Source organism: Carcharhinus amblyrhynchos, unplaced genomic scaffold (assembly GCF_965287045.1).
Source record: "Carcharhinus amblyrhynchos unplaced genomic scaffold, sCarAmb.v2.hapA chromosome_109, whole genome shotgun sequence".
NCBI lineage: Eukaryota > Metazoa > Chordata > Chondrichthyes > Carcharhiniformes > Carcharhinidae > Carcharhinus > Carcharhinus amblyrhynchos.
The window spans coordinates 200,000-213,698 of NW_027649849.1; positions in this window are offsets into that span (position 1 = coordinate 200,000).

Consider the following 13,699-nt stretch of genomic DNA (forward strand, 5'->3'; position numbering starts at 1 on the left):
TCTGCGTCTCAGGGTCTCAGCGCCTCAGAGTCTCTGCGTCTCTGCTTCTCAGACTCTCAGTGTCTCTGCAACTCAGAGTTTCAGAGTCTCAGCGAATCTACGTCTCTGCAATCAGTGTCTCTGCGTCTCAGTGTCTCTGCGTCTCAGATTCTCTGCGTCTCAGAGTCTCTGCGCCTCAGAGTGTCTGCGTCTCTGTGACTCTGTGTCTCAGAGTCTCTGCTTCTCATAGTTTCTGCATCTCAGAGTCACTGCATCTCTGCGTCTCAGTGTCTCTGCATCTCGAGACTCTGCGTCTCAGTGTCTCTGTGTCTCAGAGTCTCTGTGTCTCCGAGTCTCTGCATCTCTGCGTCTCAGTGTCTCTGCGTCTCAGTATCTCTGCGTCTCGAGACTCTGCATCTCAGAGTCTCTGCGTCTCAGACGCTCGGCGTCTCTCTGTCTCTGCGTCTCATCGTCTCACAGTCTCTGCGCCTCTGCGTCTCAGAGTCTCTGCGTCTCTGTGTCTCTGCGTCTCATCGCCTCACAGTCTCTGCGTCTCAGAGCCTCAGAGTCTCTGCGCCTCAGAGTCTCTGCGTCTCTGCGTCTCAGTGTCACAGAGTCTCTGCGTCTCTGCGTCTCAGTGTCACTGCATCTCTGCGTCTCTGCGTCTCAGAGTCTCTGCGTCTCTGCGTCTCAGATTCTCTGCGTCTCAGAGTCTCTGCATCTCTGCATCTCAGAGTCTCAGCGTCTCTGTGTCTCTGTGTCTCAGAGTCTCAGAGTCTCCTTATCACTTCCTCTCAGTCTCTCTGCGTCTCTGCCTCTCAGAGTCTCTGCATCTCAGACTCTCTGCGTCTCAGAGTCTCAGAGTCTCTGCGCCTCAGAGTCTCTGTGTCTCTGTGTCTCAGAGTCTCTGCGCCTCAGTGCCTCTGTGACTCAGAGTCTCTGCGTCTCAGAGTCTCCACGTCTCTGCGTCTCAGAGTCTCTGCGTCTCTGCGTCTCAGAGTCTCTGCGTCTCTGTGTCTCAGAGGCTCTGCGTCTCAGAGTCTCTGCGTCTCAGAGTCTCTGTGTCTCTGTGTCTCAGAGTCTCTGCGCCTCAGTGCCTCTGTGACTCAGAGTCTCTGCGTCTCAGAGTCTCCACGTCTCTGCGTCTCAGAGTCTCTGCGTCTCTGCGTCTCTGCATTTCAGAGTCTCGACGTCTCAGAGCTTCTGCGACTCAGAATCTCTGCGTCTCTGCGTCTCAGGGTCACTGCTTCTCAGAGACTTGGCGTCTCCGAGTCTCGGCGTCTCAGAGTCTCAGCATATCAGAGTCTCTGCATCTCTGCATCTCAGAGTCTCTGCGTCTCAGAGTCTCAGCGTCTCTGTGTCTCAGAGTCTCAGAGTCTCTGCATCACTTCCTCTCAGTCTCTCTGCTTCTCTGCGTGTCAGAGTCTCTGTGTCTCAGGGTCTCTGTGTCTCAGAGTCTCTGCGTCTCAGCGTCTCGGCGTATCAGAGTCTCTGCGTCTCAGAGTTTCTGCATCTCTGTGTCTCAGTGTCTCTGCGTCTCAGTATCTCTGCGTCTCGGGACTCTGCGTCTCAGAGTTTCTGCGACTCAGAGTCTCTGCGTCTCTGCGTCTCAGAGTCACTGCTTCTCAGAGACTCGGCGTCTCCGAGTCTTGGCGTCTCAGAGTCTCAGCGTCTCTGTGTCTCTGCGTCTCATCGTCTCACAGTCTCTGCGTCTCAGAGTCTCAGAGTCTCAGAGTCTCTGCGTCTCTGTGTCTGAGAGTCTCTGCGTCTCTGCGTCTCAAAGTCTCTGCATCTCTGCGTCTCAGTGTCACTGCATCTCAGAGTCTCTGCGTCTCTGCATCTCAGAGTCACTGCTTCTCAGAGACTCGGCGTCTCCAAGTCTCGGCGTCTCAGAGTCTCAGCGTCTCTGTGTCTCAGAGTCTCCGCATCACTTCCTTCAGTCTCTCTGCTTCTCTGCGTGTCAGAGTCTCTGTGTCGCTGCGTCTCTGCGTCTCAGAGTCTCTGCATCTCAGAGTCTCAGAGTCTCTGCGTCTCAGAGTCACTGTGACTCTGCATCTCAGACACTCTGCGTCTCAGAGTCTCTGCGTCTCAGAGTCTCTGTGTCTCTGTGTCTCAGAGTCTCTGCGCCTCAGTGCCTCTGTGACTCAGAGTCTCTGCGTCTCTGCCTCTCAGTGTCACTGCGTCTCAGAGACTTGCCGTCTCAGAGTCTCTAAGTCTAAGAGTCTCAGCGTCTCAGTGTCTCTGCATCTGTGCGTCTCAGAGACTCTGCGTCTCTACGTCTCAGTGTCTCTGCATCTCTGTGTCTCTGCGTCTCATCGTCGCACAGTCTCTGCGTCTCTGTGTCTCAGAGTCTCTGCTTCTCATAGTCTCTGCGTCTCAGAGTCACTGCATCTCTGCGTCTCAGTGTCTCTGCGTCTCGAGACTCTGCGTCTCAGTGTCTCTGCGCCTCAGAGTCTCGGCATCTCTGTGTCTCTGCGTCTCAGCGTCTCGGCGTATCAGAGACTCTGTGTCTCAGAGTCTCTGCATCTCTGCGTCTCAGTGTCTCTGCGTCTCAGTATCTCTGCGTCTCAGAGTCTCTGCGTCTCAGACGCTCGGCGTCTCTGTGTCTCTGCGTCTCATCGTCTCACAGTCTCTGCGTCTCAGAGTCTCTGCGTCTCAGACGCTCGGCATCTCTGTGTCTCTGCATCTCATCGTCTCACAGTCTCTGCGTCTCAGAGTCTCTGCATCTCTGCGCCTCAGAGTCTCTGCGTCTCTGCATCTCAGAGTCTCTGCATCTCAGAGTCTCCGCGTCTCTGTGTCTCAGAGTCTCTGCGTCTCAGGGTACCTGCACCTCTTCGTCTCGGAGTCTCTGCGTGTCAGAGTCTCTGAGCCTCTGCGTCTCAGAGTCTCTGCGTCTCATCGTCTCACAGTCTCTGTGTCTCAGAGTCTCAGAGTCTCTGCGTCTCTGCTTCTGAGAGTCTCTGCGTCTCTGCGTCTCAGAGTCTCTGCGTCTCAGAGTCTCCGCGTCTCTGCGTCTCAGAGTCTCTGCGTCTCCGCGTCTCAGGGTCCCTGCACCTCTTCATCTCGGAGTCTCTGCGTGTCAGAGTCTCTGCGTCTCAGAGTCTATGCGTCTCAGAGTCTCTGCGTCTCTGCGTCTCAGAGTCTCTGCTTCTCTGCGTGTCCGAGTCTCTGTGTCACTGCGTCTCAGACTCTCTGCGTCTCAGAATCTCTGCGTCTCTGCGTTTCAGAGTCTCTGCGTCTCAGAGTCTCTGCGTCTCAGAGTCTCTGTGTCTCTGCGCCTCCGAGTCTCTGAATCTCAGAGTCCCTGCGCCTCTGTGTCTCAGAGTCTCTGTGTCTCAGAGTCCCAGTGTCTCTGCATCTCAGAGTCTCTGCACCTATGCGTCTCAGAGTCTCTGTGTCTCCGAGTCTCTGCGTCTCTGCGTGTCAGAGTCTCTGCGTCTCAGAGTCTCCGCGTCTCTGCGTCTCAGAGTCTCTGCGTCTCCGCGTCTCAGGGTCCCTGCACCTCTTCATCTCGGAGTCTCTGCGTGTCAGAGTCTCTGCGTCTCAGAGTCTATGCGTCTCAGAGTCTCTGCGTCTCTGCGTCTCAGAGTCTCTGCTTCTCTGCGTGTCCGAGTCTCTGTGTCACTGCGTCTCAGACTCTCTGCGTCTCAGAATCTCTGCGTCTCTGCGTTTCAGAGTCTCTGCGTCTCAGAGTCTCTGCGTCTCAGAGTCTCTGTGTCTCTGCGCCTCCGAGTCTCTGAATCTGAGTCCCTGCGCCTCTGTGTCTCAGAGTCTCTGTGTCTCAGAGTCCCAGTGTCTCTGCATCTCAGAGTCTCTGCACCTATGCGTCTCAGAGTCTCTGTGTCTCCGAGTCTCTGCGTCTCTGCGTGTCAGAGTCTCTGCATCTCAGTGTCTCAGCGTCTCAGAGTCTCTGCATCTCTGTTTCTCAGACTCTAAGTGTCTCTGCGCCTCAGAGTTTTAGAGTGTCAGCGACTCTACGTCTCTGTGTCTCTGCGTCTCAGATTCTCTGCGTCTCAGAGTCTCTGCGTCTCAGAGTCCCTGCGTCTCAGAGTCTCTGCATCTTTGCGTCTCAGAGTCTCTGTGTCTCAGAGTCTCTGCGTCTCTGCGTGTCAGAGTCTCTGCGTCTCAGGGTCTCAGCGCCTCAGAGTCTCTGCGTCTCTGCTTCTCAGACTCTCAGTGTCTCTGCAACTCAGAGTTTCAGAGTCTCAGCGAATCTACGTCTCTGCATTCAGTGTCTCTGCGTCTCAGTGTCTCTGCGTCTCAGATTCTCTGCGTCTCAGAGTCTCTGCGTCTCAGAGTGTCTGCATCTCAGAGTCAGTGCGTCTCTGCGTCTGAGAGTCTCTGCGTCTCAGAGTCAGTGCGTCTCTGCGTCTCTGCGCCTCAGAGTGTCTGCGTCTCTGTGACTCTGTGTCTCAGAGTCTCTGCGTCACACCGTCTCAGACTCTCTGAATCTCTGCATCTCAGAGTCTCTGCGTCTCAGAGTCCCTGCGTCTCAGAGTCTCTGCGTCTTTGCGTCTCAGCGTCTCTGCGTCTCAGAGTCTCTGCATCTCAGAGTCTCTGCGACTGAGAGTCTCTGCGTCTCTGCGTCTCAGTGTCACTGCATCTCAGAGTTTCTGCGACTGAGAGTCTCTGCGTCTCTGTGTCTCAGTGTCACTGCATCTCAGAGATTCGGCGTCTCAGAGTCTTGGCGTCTCAGCGTTTCAGAGTCTCTGCATCTCAGAGTCTCTGCGACTGAGAGTCTCTGCGTCTCTGCGTCTCAGTGTCACTGCATCTCAGAGTCTCTGCGACTGAGAGTCTCTGCGTCTCTGTGTCTCAGTGTCACTGCATCTCAGAGATTCGGCGTCTCAGAGTCTTGGCGTCTCAGCGTTTCAGAGTCTCTGCATCTCTGCGTCTCAGATTCTCTGCGTCTCAGCGACTCTGCGTCTCTGTGTCTCAGAGTCTCTGTGTCTCAGAGTATCGGCATCTTAAAGTCTCTGCGTCTCAGACTCTCAGAGTTTCAGACTCCCAGAGTCTCTGCGTCACAGAGTCTCAGAGTCTCTGCATATCTGCATCACTGAGTCTCTGAGTTTCTGCGTCTTAGAGTCTCTGCATCTCTGCGTCTCAGAGTCTCTGCGCCTCTGCGTCTCAGAGCTTCTGCGTCTCAGTATCTCTGCGTCTCAAGACTCTGCGTCTCAGAGTCTCTGCATCTCAGAGTCTCAGAGTCTCTGTGTCTCTGCACCTCAGAGTCTCTGCATCTCAGAGTCTCTACGCCTCTGTGTCTCAGTGTCTCTGCGTCTCAAGACTCTGCGTCTCAGAGTCTCTGCGTCTCAGACGCTCGGCGTCTCTGTGTCTCTGCGTCTCATTGTCGCAGAGTCTCTGGGTCTCATAGTCTCTGCGTCTCTGTGTCTCTGCGTTTCATCGTCTCAGAGTCTCTGCTTCTCAGAGTCTCTGCGTCTCAGAGTCAGTGCGTCTCTGTGCCTCTGCGCCTCAGAGTCTCTGCGTCTCTGTGTCTCTGTATCTCTACGTCTCAGAGTCTCTGCGTCACTGAGTCTCAGAGCTCCTGCTTCTCTGCGTCTCAGAGTCTCTGCGTTTCTGCGTCTCAGAGTCTCTGCATCTCAGTGTCTCTGCATTTCAGAGCCTCAGAGTCTCTGCGTCTTAGAGCCTCTGCGTCTCAGATTCTAAGTGTTTCTGCAACTCAGAGTCTCAGAGTCTCAGAGGCTCGGCATCACAGAGTCTCTGCGTCTCAGAGTCTCTGCGTCTCAGAGTCTCTGCATCTCAGAGTCTCTGCGACTGAGAGTCTCCGCGTCTCTGCATCTCAGTGTCACTGCATCTCAGAGACTCGGCGTCTCAGAGTCTTGGCGCCTCAGAGTCTCAGCGTTTCAGAGTCTCTGCATCTCTGTGTCTCTGTGCCTCAGAGTCTCGGCGTCTCAGAGCCTCTGCGTCTCTGCGTCTTAGAATCTCTGTGTCTTAGAATGTCTGCGCCTGAGAGTCTCAGAGTCTCTGCATCTCAGAGTCTGTGCAACTGAGAGTCTCTGCGTCTCAGAGTCACTGCATCTCAGAGTCTCAGCGCTTCTTCGTCTCTGCGTCTCAGAGTCTCTGCGTCTCAGAGTCTCTGCGTCTCAGAGTCTATGCGTCTCAGAGTCTCAGCATCTCAGAGTCTCTGCGCTTCAGTGTCTCTGGGTCTCAGAGTTTCTGCGGCTCAGAGTCTCTGTGTCTCTGCGTCTCAGAGTCACTGCTTCTCAGAGTCTCTGCATCTCAGCATCTCAGTTTCTCTGCGTCTCAGTATCTCTGCGTCTCGAGACTCTGCGTCTCAGAGTGTCTGCGTCTCAGATTCTCTGTGTCGCAGTTTCTCAGCGTCTCTTCTTCTCAGAGTCACTGAGTCTCTGCGTCTCAGAGTCACTGCTTCTCAGAGACTCGGCGTCTCCAAGTCTCGGCGTCTCAGAGTCTCAGCGTCTCTGTGTCTCAGAGTCTCCGCATCACTTCCTTCAGTCTCTCTGCTTCTCTGCGTGTCAGAGTCTCTGTGTCGCTGCGTCTCTGCGTCTCAGAGTCTCTGCATCTCAGAGTCTCAGAGTCTCTGCGTCTCAGAGTCACTGTGACTCTGCATCTCAGACACTCTGCGTCTCAGAGTCTCTGCGTCTCAGAGTCTCTGTGTCTCTGTGTCTCAGAGTCTCTGCGCCTCAGTGCCTCTGTGACTCAGAGTCTCTGCGTCTCTGCCTCTCAGTGTCACTGCGTCTCAGAGACTTGCCGTCTCAGAGTCTCTAAGTCTAAGAGTCTCAGCGTCTCAGTGTCTCTGCATCTGTGCGTCTCAGAGACTCTGCGTCTCTACGTCTCAGTGTCTCTGCATCTCTGTGTCTCTGCGTCTCATCGTCTCACAGTCTCTGCGTCTCTGTGTCTCAGAGTCTCTGCTTCTCATAGTCTCTGCGTCTCAGAGTCACTGCATCTCTGCGTCTCAGTGTCTCTGCGTCTCGAGACTCTGCGTCTCAGTGTCTCTGCGCCTCAGAGTCTCGGCATCTCTGTGTCTCTGCGTCTCAGCGTCTCGGCGTATCAGAGACTCTGTGTCTCAGAGTCTCTGCATCTCTGCGTCTCAGTGTCTCTGCGTCTCAGTATCTCTGCGTCTCAGAGTCTCTGCGTCTCAGACGCTCGGCGTCTCTGTGTCTCTGCGTCTCATCGTCTCACAGTCTCTGCGTCTCAGAGTCTCTGCGTCTCAGACGCTCGGCATCTCTGTGTCTCTGCATCTCATCGTCTCACAGTCTCTGCGTCTCAGAGTCTCTGCATCTCTGCGCCTCAGAGTCTCTGCGTCTCTGCATCTCAGAGTCTCTGCGTCTCAGAGTCTCCGCGTCTCTGTGTCTCAGAGTCTCTGCGTCTCAGGGTCCCTGCACCTCTTCGTCTCGGAGTCTCTGCGTGTCAGAGTCTCTGAGCCTCTGCGTCTCAGAGTCTCTGCGTCTTATCGTCTCACAGTCTCTGTGTCTCAGAGTCTCAGAGTCTCTGCGTCTCTGCTTCTGAGAGTCTCTGCGTCTCTGCGTCTCAGAGTCTCTGCGTCTCAGAGTCTCCGCGTCTCTGCGTCTCAGAGTCTCTGCGTCTCCGCGTCTCAGGGTCCCTGCACCTCTTCATCTCGGAGTCTCTGCGTGTCAGAGTCTCTGCGTCTCAGAGTCTATGCGTCTCAGAGTCTCTGCGTCTCTGCGTCTCAGAGTCTCTGCTTCTCTGCGTGTCCGAGTCTCTGTGTCACTGCGTCTCAGACTCTCTGCGTCTCAGAATCTCTGCGTCTCTGCGTTTCAGAGTCTCTGCGTCTCAGAGTCTCTGCGTCTCAGAGTCTCTGTGTCTCTGCGCCTCCGAGTCTCTGAATCTCAGAGTCCCTGCGCCTCTGTGTCTCAGAGTCTCTGTGTCTCAGAGTCCCAGTGTCTCTGCATCTCAGAGTCTCTGCACCTATGCGTCTCAGAGTCTCTGTGTCTCCGAGTCTCTGCGTCTCTGCGTGTCAGAGTCTCTGCGTCTCAGAGTCTCCGCGTCTCTGCGTCTCAGAGTCTCTGCGTCTCCGCGTCTCAGGGTCCCTGCACCTCTTCATCTCGGAGTCTCTGCGTGTCAGAGTCTCTGCGTCTCAGAGTCTATGCGTCTCAGAGTCTCTGCGTCTCTGCGTCTCAGAGTCTCTGCTTCTCTGCGTGTCCGAGTCTCTGTGTCACTGCGTCTCAGACTCTCTGCGTCTCAGAATCTCTGCGTCTCTGCGTTTCAGAGTCTCTGCGTCTCAGAGTCTCTGCGTCTCAGAGTCTCTGTGTCTCTGCGCCTCCGAGTCTCTGAATCTGAGTCCCTGCGCCTCTGTGTCTCAGAGTCTCTGTGTCTCAGAGTCCCAGTGTCTCTGCATCTCAGAGTCTCTGCACCTATGCGTCTCAGAGTCTCTGTGTCTCCGAGTCTCTGCGTCTCTGCGTGTCAGAGTCTCTGCATCTCAGTGTCTCAGCGTCTCAGAGTCTCTGCATCTCTGTTTCTCAGACTCTAAGTGTCTCTGCGCCTCAGAGTTTTAGAGTGTCAGCGACTCTACGTCTCTGTGTCTCTGCGTCTCAGATTCTCTGCGTCTCAGAGTCTCTGCGTCTCAGAGTCCCTGCGTCTCAGAGTCTCTGCATCTTTGCGTCTCAGAGTCTCTGTGTCTCAGAGTCTCTGCGTCTCTGCGTGTCAGAGTCTCTGCGTCTCAGGGTCTCAGCGCCTCAGAGTCTCTGCGTCTCTGCTTCTCAGACTCTCAGTGTCTCTGCAACTCAGAGTTTCAGAGTCTCAGCGAATCTACGTCTCTGCAATCAGTGTCTCTGCGTCTCAGTGTCTCTGCGTCTCAGATTCTCTGCGTCTCAGAGTCTCTGCGCCTCAGAGTGTCTGCGTCTCTGTGACTCTGTGTCTCAGAGTCTCTGCGTCACACCGTCTCAGACTCTCTGAATCTCTGCATCTCAGAGTCTCTGCGTCTCAGAGTCCCTGCGTCTCAGAGTCTCTGCGTCTTTGCGTCTCAGCGTCTCTGCGTCTCAGAGTCTCTGCATCTCAGAGTCTCTGCGACTGAGAGTCTCTGCGTCTCTGCGTCTCAGTGTCACTGCATCTCAGAGTTTCTGCGACTGAGAGTCTCTGCGTCTCTGTGTCTCAGTGTCACTGCATCTCAGAGATTCGGCGTCTCAGAGTCTTGGCGTCTCAGCGTTTCAGAGTCTCTGCATCTCAGAGTCTCTGCGACTGAGAGTCTCTGCGTCTCTGCGTCTCAGTGTCACTGCATCTCAGAGTCTCTGCGACTGAGAGTCTCTGCGTCTCTGTGTCTCAGTGTCACTGCATCTCAGAGATTCGGCGTCTCAGAGTCTTGGCGTCTCAGCATTTCAGAGTCTCTGCATCTCTGCGTCTCAGATTCTCTGCGTCTCAGCGACTCTGCGTCTCTGTGTCTCAGAGTCTCTGTGTCTCAGAGTATCGGCATCTTAAAGTCTCTGCGTCTCAGACTCTCAGAGTTTCAGACTCCCAGAGTCTCTGCGTCACAGAGTCTCAGAGTCTCTGCATATCTGCATCACTGAGTCTCTGAGTTTCTGCGTCTTAGAGTCTCTGCATCTCTGCGTCTCAGAGTCTCTGCGCCTCTGCGTCTCAGAGCCTCTGCGTCTCAGTATCTCTGCGTCTCAAGACTCTGCGTCTCAGAGTCTCTGCATCTCAGAGTCTCAGAGTCTCTGTGTCTCTGCACCTCAGAGTCTCTGCATCTCAGAGTCTCTACGCCTCTGTGTCTCAGTGTCTCTGCGTCTCAAGACTCTGCGTCTCAGAGTCTCTGCGTCTCAGACGCTCGGCGTCTCTGTGTCTCTGCGTCTCATTGTCGCAGAGTCTCTGGGTCTCATAGTCTCTGCGTCTCTGTGTCTCTGCGTTTCATCGTCTCAGAGTCTCTGCTTCTCAGAGTCTCTGCGTCTCAGAGTCAGTGCGTCTCTGTGCCTCTGCGCCTCAGAGTCTCTGCGTCTCTGTGTCTCTGTATCTCTACGTCTCAGAGTCTCTGCGTCACTGAGTCTCAGAGCTCCTGCTTCTCTGCGTCTCAGAGTCTCTGCGTTTCTGCGTCTCAGAGTCTCTGCATCTCAGTGTCTCTGCATTTCAGAGCCTCAGAGTCTCTGCGTCTTAGAGCCTCTGCGTCTCAGATTCTAAGTGTTTCTGCAACTCAGAGTCTCAGAGTCTCAGAGGCTCGGCATCACAGAGTCTCTGCGTCTCAGAGTCTCTGCGTCTCAGAGTCTCTGCATCTCAGAGTCTCTGCGACTGAGAGTCTCCGCGTCTCTGCATCTCAGTGTCACTGCATCTCAGAGACTCGGCGTCTCAGAGTCTTGGCGCCTCAGAGTCTCAGCGTTTCAGAGTCTCTGCATCTCTGTGTCTCTGTGCCTCAGAGTCTCGGCGTCTCAGAGCCTCTGCGTCTCTGCGTCTTAGAATCTCTGTGTCTTAGAATGTCTGCGCCTGAGAGTCTCAGAGTCTCTGCATCTCAGAGTCTGTGCAACTGAGAGTCTCTGCGTCTCAGAGTCACTGCATCTCAGAGTCTCAGCGCTTCTTCGTCTCTGCGTCTCAGAGTCTCTGCGTCTCAGAGTCTCTGCGTCTCAGAGTCTATGCGTCTCAGAGTCTCAGCATCTCAGAGTCTCTGCGCTTCAGTGTCTCTGGGTCTCAGAGTTTCTGCGGCTCAGAGTCTCTGTGTCTCTGCGTCTCAGAGTCACTGCTTCTCAGAGTCTCTGCATCTCAGCATCTCAGTTTCTCTGCGTCTCAGTATCTCTGCGTCTCGAGACTCTGCGTCTCAGAGTGTCTGCGTCTCAGATTCTCTGTGTCGCAGTTTCTCAGCGTCTCTTCTTCTCAGAGTCACTGAGTCTCTGCGTCTCTGTGTCTCAGAGTTTCTGCATCTCACAGTCTCTGCGTCTCAGAGTCACTGCTTCTCAGAGACTCGGCATCTCAGAGTCTCGGCGCCTCAGAGTCTCAGAGTTTCTGCATCTCTGCGTCTCAGTGTCTCTGCGTCTCTGCGTCTCTGTGTCTCAGAGCCTCTGCTTCTCAGAGACTCTGCGTCTCAGAGTCTCTGCATCTCTGCGTCTCAGTGTCTCTGCATCTCAGTATCGCTGCGTCTCAAGACTCTGCATCTCAGAGTCTCTGCGTCTCAGAGGCTCGGCGTCTCATTGTCTTTGCGTCTCTGAGTCCCAGCGTCTCTGCGACTCTGTGTCTCAGAGTCTCTGCATCTCAGAGTCTCGGCGCCTCAGAGTCTCTGCGTCTCAGCGTCTCGGCGTATCAGAGTCTCTGCGTCTCAGAGTCTCTGCATCTCTGCGTCTCAGTGTCTCTGCGTCTCAGTATCTCTGCGTCTTGAGACACTGCGTCTCAGAGTCTCTGCGTATCAGACGCTCGGCATCTCTGTGTCTCTGCGTCTCATCGTCTCACAGTCTCTGCATCTCAGAGTCTCTGCGTCTCTGCGTCTCAGAGTCTCTGCGTCTCTGTGTGTCTGCGTCTCATCGTCTCACAGCCTCTGCATCTCATCGTCTCACAGCCTCTGTGTCTCAGTGTCTCTGCGTCTCAGAGTCTCGCGCCTCAGAGTCTCTGCGTCTCTGCGTCTCAGAGTCTCTGCGTCTCCACGACTAAGGGTCTCTGCACCTCTTCATCTCGGAGTCTCTGCGTGTCAGGGTCTCTGCGTCTCAGAGTCTCTGCGTCTCAGAGTCTCTGCGTCTCTGCATCTCAGAGTCTCTGCGTCTCAGAGTCTCTGCATCTCTGCATTTCAGAGTCTCGACATCTCAGAGTTTCTGCGACTCAGAGTCTCTGCGTCTCTGCGTCTCTGCGTCTCAGAGTCACTGCTTCTCAGAGACTCAGCGTCTCCGAGTCTCGGCGTCTCAGAGTCTCTGCATCTCAGAGTCTCAGCGTCTCTGTGTCTCTGTGACTCAGAGTCTCAGAGTCTCCGCATCACTTCCTCTCAGTCTCTCTGCTTCTCTGCGTGTCAGAGTCTCTGTGTCACTGCGTCTCTGCGTCTCAGAGTCTCTGCATCTCAGACTCTCAGAGTCTCTGCGCCTCAGAGTCACTGTGACTCTGCGTCGGCATCTCTGTGTCTCTGCGTCTCATCGTCTCAGAGTCTCTCGTCTCAGAGGCTCGGTATCTCTGTGTCTCTGCGTCCCATTGTCTCAGAGTCTCTGGGTCTCAGAGTCTCTGCTTCTCAGAGTTTCTTCATCTCAGAGTTGTTGCGTCTCAGAGTCAGTGCGTCTCTGTGTCTCTGCGCCTCAGAGTCCCTGCGTCTCTGCATCTCTGTGTCTCTGCGTCTCAGAGTCTCTGCGTCACTGAGTCTTAGATTATCTGCTTCTCTGCATCTCAGAGTCTCTACGTCACTGTGTCTCAGACTCTGCATCTCTGCATCTCAGAGTCTCTGCGTTTCTGCATCTCAGAGTCTCTGCATCTCAGAGTCTCTGCGTCTCAGAGTCTCAGAGTCTCTGCGTCTCAGAGTCTCTGCATCTCAGAGTCTCTGTGTCTATGCAACTCAGAGTGTCTGTGTCTCCACATCTCAGAGTCCCTGCGTCGCTGCGTCTTGGAGTCTCTGCGTGTCAGAGTCTCTGCGTCTCAGATTTTCTGCAACTCAGAGTCTCAGCGTCTCTGCATGTCAGAGTCTCTGCATCTCTGCATCTCAGACTCTCTGCATCTCCGCATCTCAGATTCCCTGCGTCTCTGCATCTCGGAGTCTCTGCGTGTCAGAGTCTCTGCGTTTCAGTTTCTCTGTGTCTCAGAGTCTCTGCGCCTCTGCCTCTCTGTGTCTCTACGTCTCAGAGTCTCTGCCTCACTGAGTCTCAGAGCCCCTGCTTCTCTGCGTCTCAGAGTCTCTGCATGTCTGCGTCTCAGAGTCTCTGCGTCTCAGTGTCTCTGCGCTTCAGGGCCTCAGAGTCTCTGCGTCTCTGCGTCTTAGAGCCTCTGCGTCTCAGATTCTCAATGTTTCTGCAACTCAGAGTCTTTGCGTCTCTGCGTCTCAGAGTCTCTGTATCTCAGAGTCTCTGCAACTGAGAGTCTCTGCGTCGCTGTGTCTCAGTGTCACTGCATCTCAGAGACTCGGCGTGTCAGAGTCTTGGCGTCTCAGAGACTCAACGTTTCAGAATCTCTGCACCTCTGCGTCTCAGATTCTCTGCGTCTCTGTGTCTCAGAGTCTCTGCGTCTCAGAGTCCCTGCGTCTCAGAGTCAGTGCGTCTCTGCATCTCTGCACCTCAGAGTCTCTGCGTCTCTGCCTCTCTGTGTCTCTACGTCTCAGAGTCTCTGCCTCACTGAGTCTCAGAGCCCCTGCTTCTCTGCGTCTCAGAGTCTCTGCATTTCTGCATCTCAGAGTCTCTGCGTCTCTGCGTCTTAGAGCCTCTGCGTCTCAGATTCTCAGTGTTTCTGCAACTCAGAGTCTTTGCGTCTCTGCGTCTCAGAGTCTCTGCATCTCAGAGTCTGTGCAACTGAGAGTCTCTGCGTCTCAGAATCACTGCATCTCAGAGACTCGGCGTGTCAGAGTCTTGGCGCCTCAGAGTCTCAACGTTTCAGAATCTCTGCATCTCTGCTTCTCAGATTCTCTGCATCTCTGTGTCTCAGAGTCTCTGCGTCTCAGAGTCTCAGCGTCTCAGAGTCTCTGCGTCTCAGAGTCTTTGCGTCTCAGAGTCTCTGCGTCTCAGAGTCTTTGCGTCTCAGAGTCTCAGCGTCTCTCCGTCTCAGAGTTCCTGCATCTCAGAGTCTCTGCGTCGCAGACTCTCAGAGTCTCTGTGTCACAGATTCTCAGAGTCTCTGCGTTTCTGCATCTCAGAGT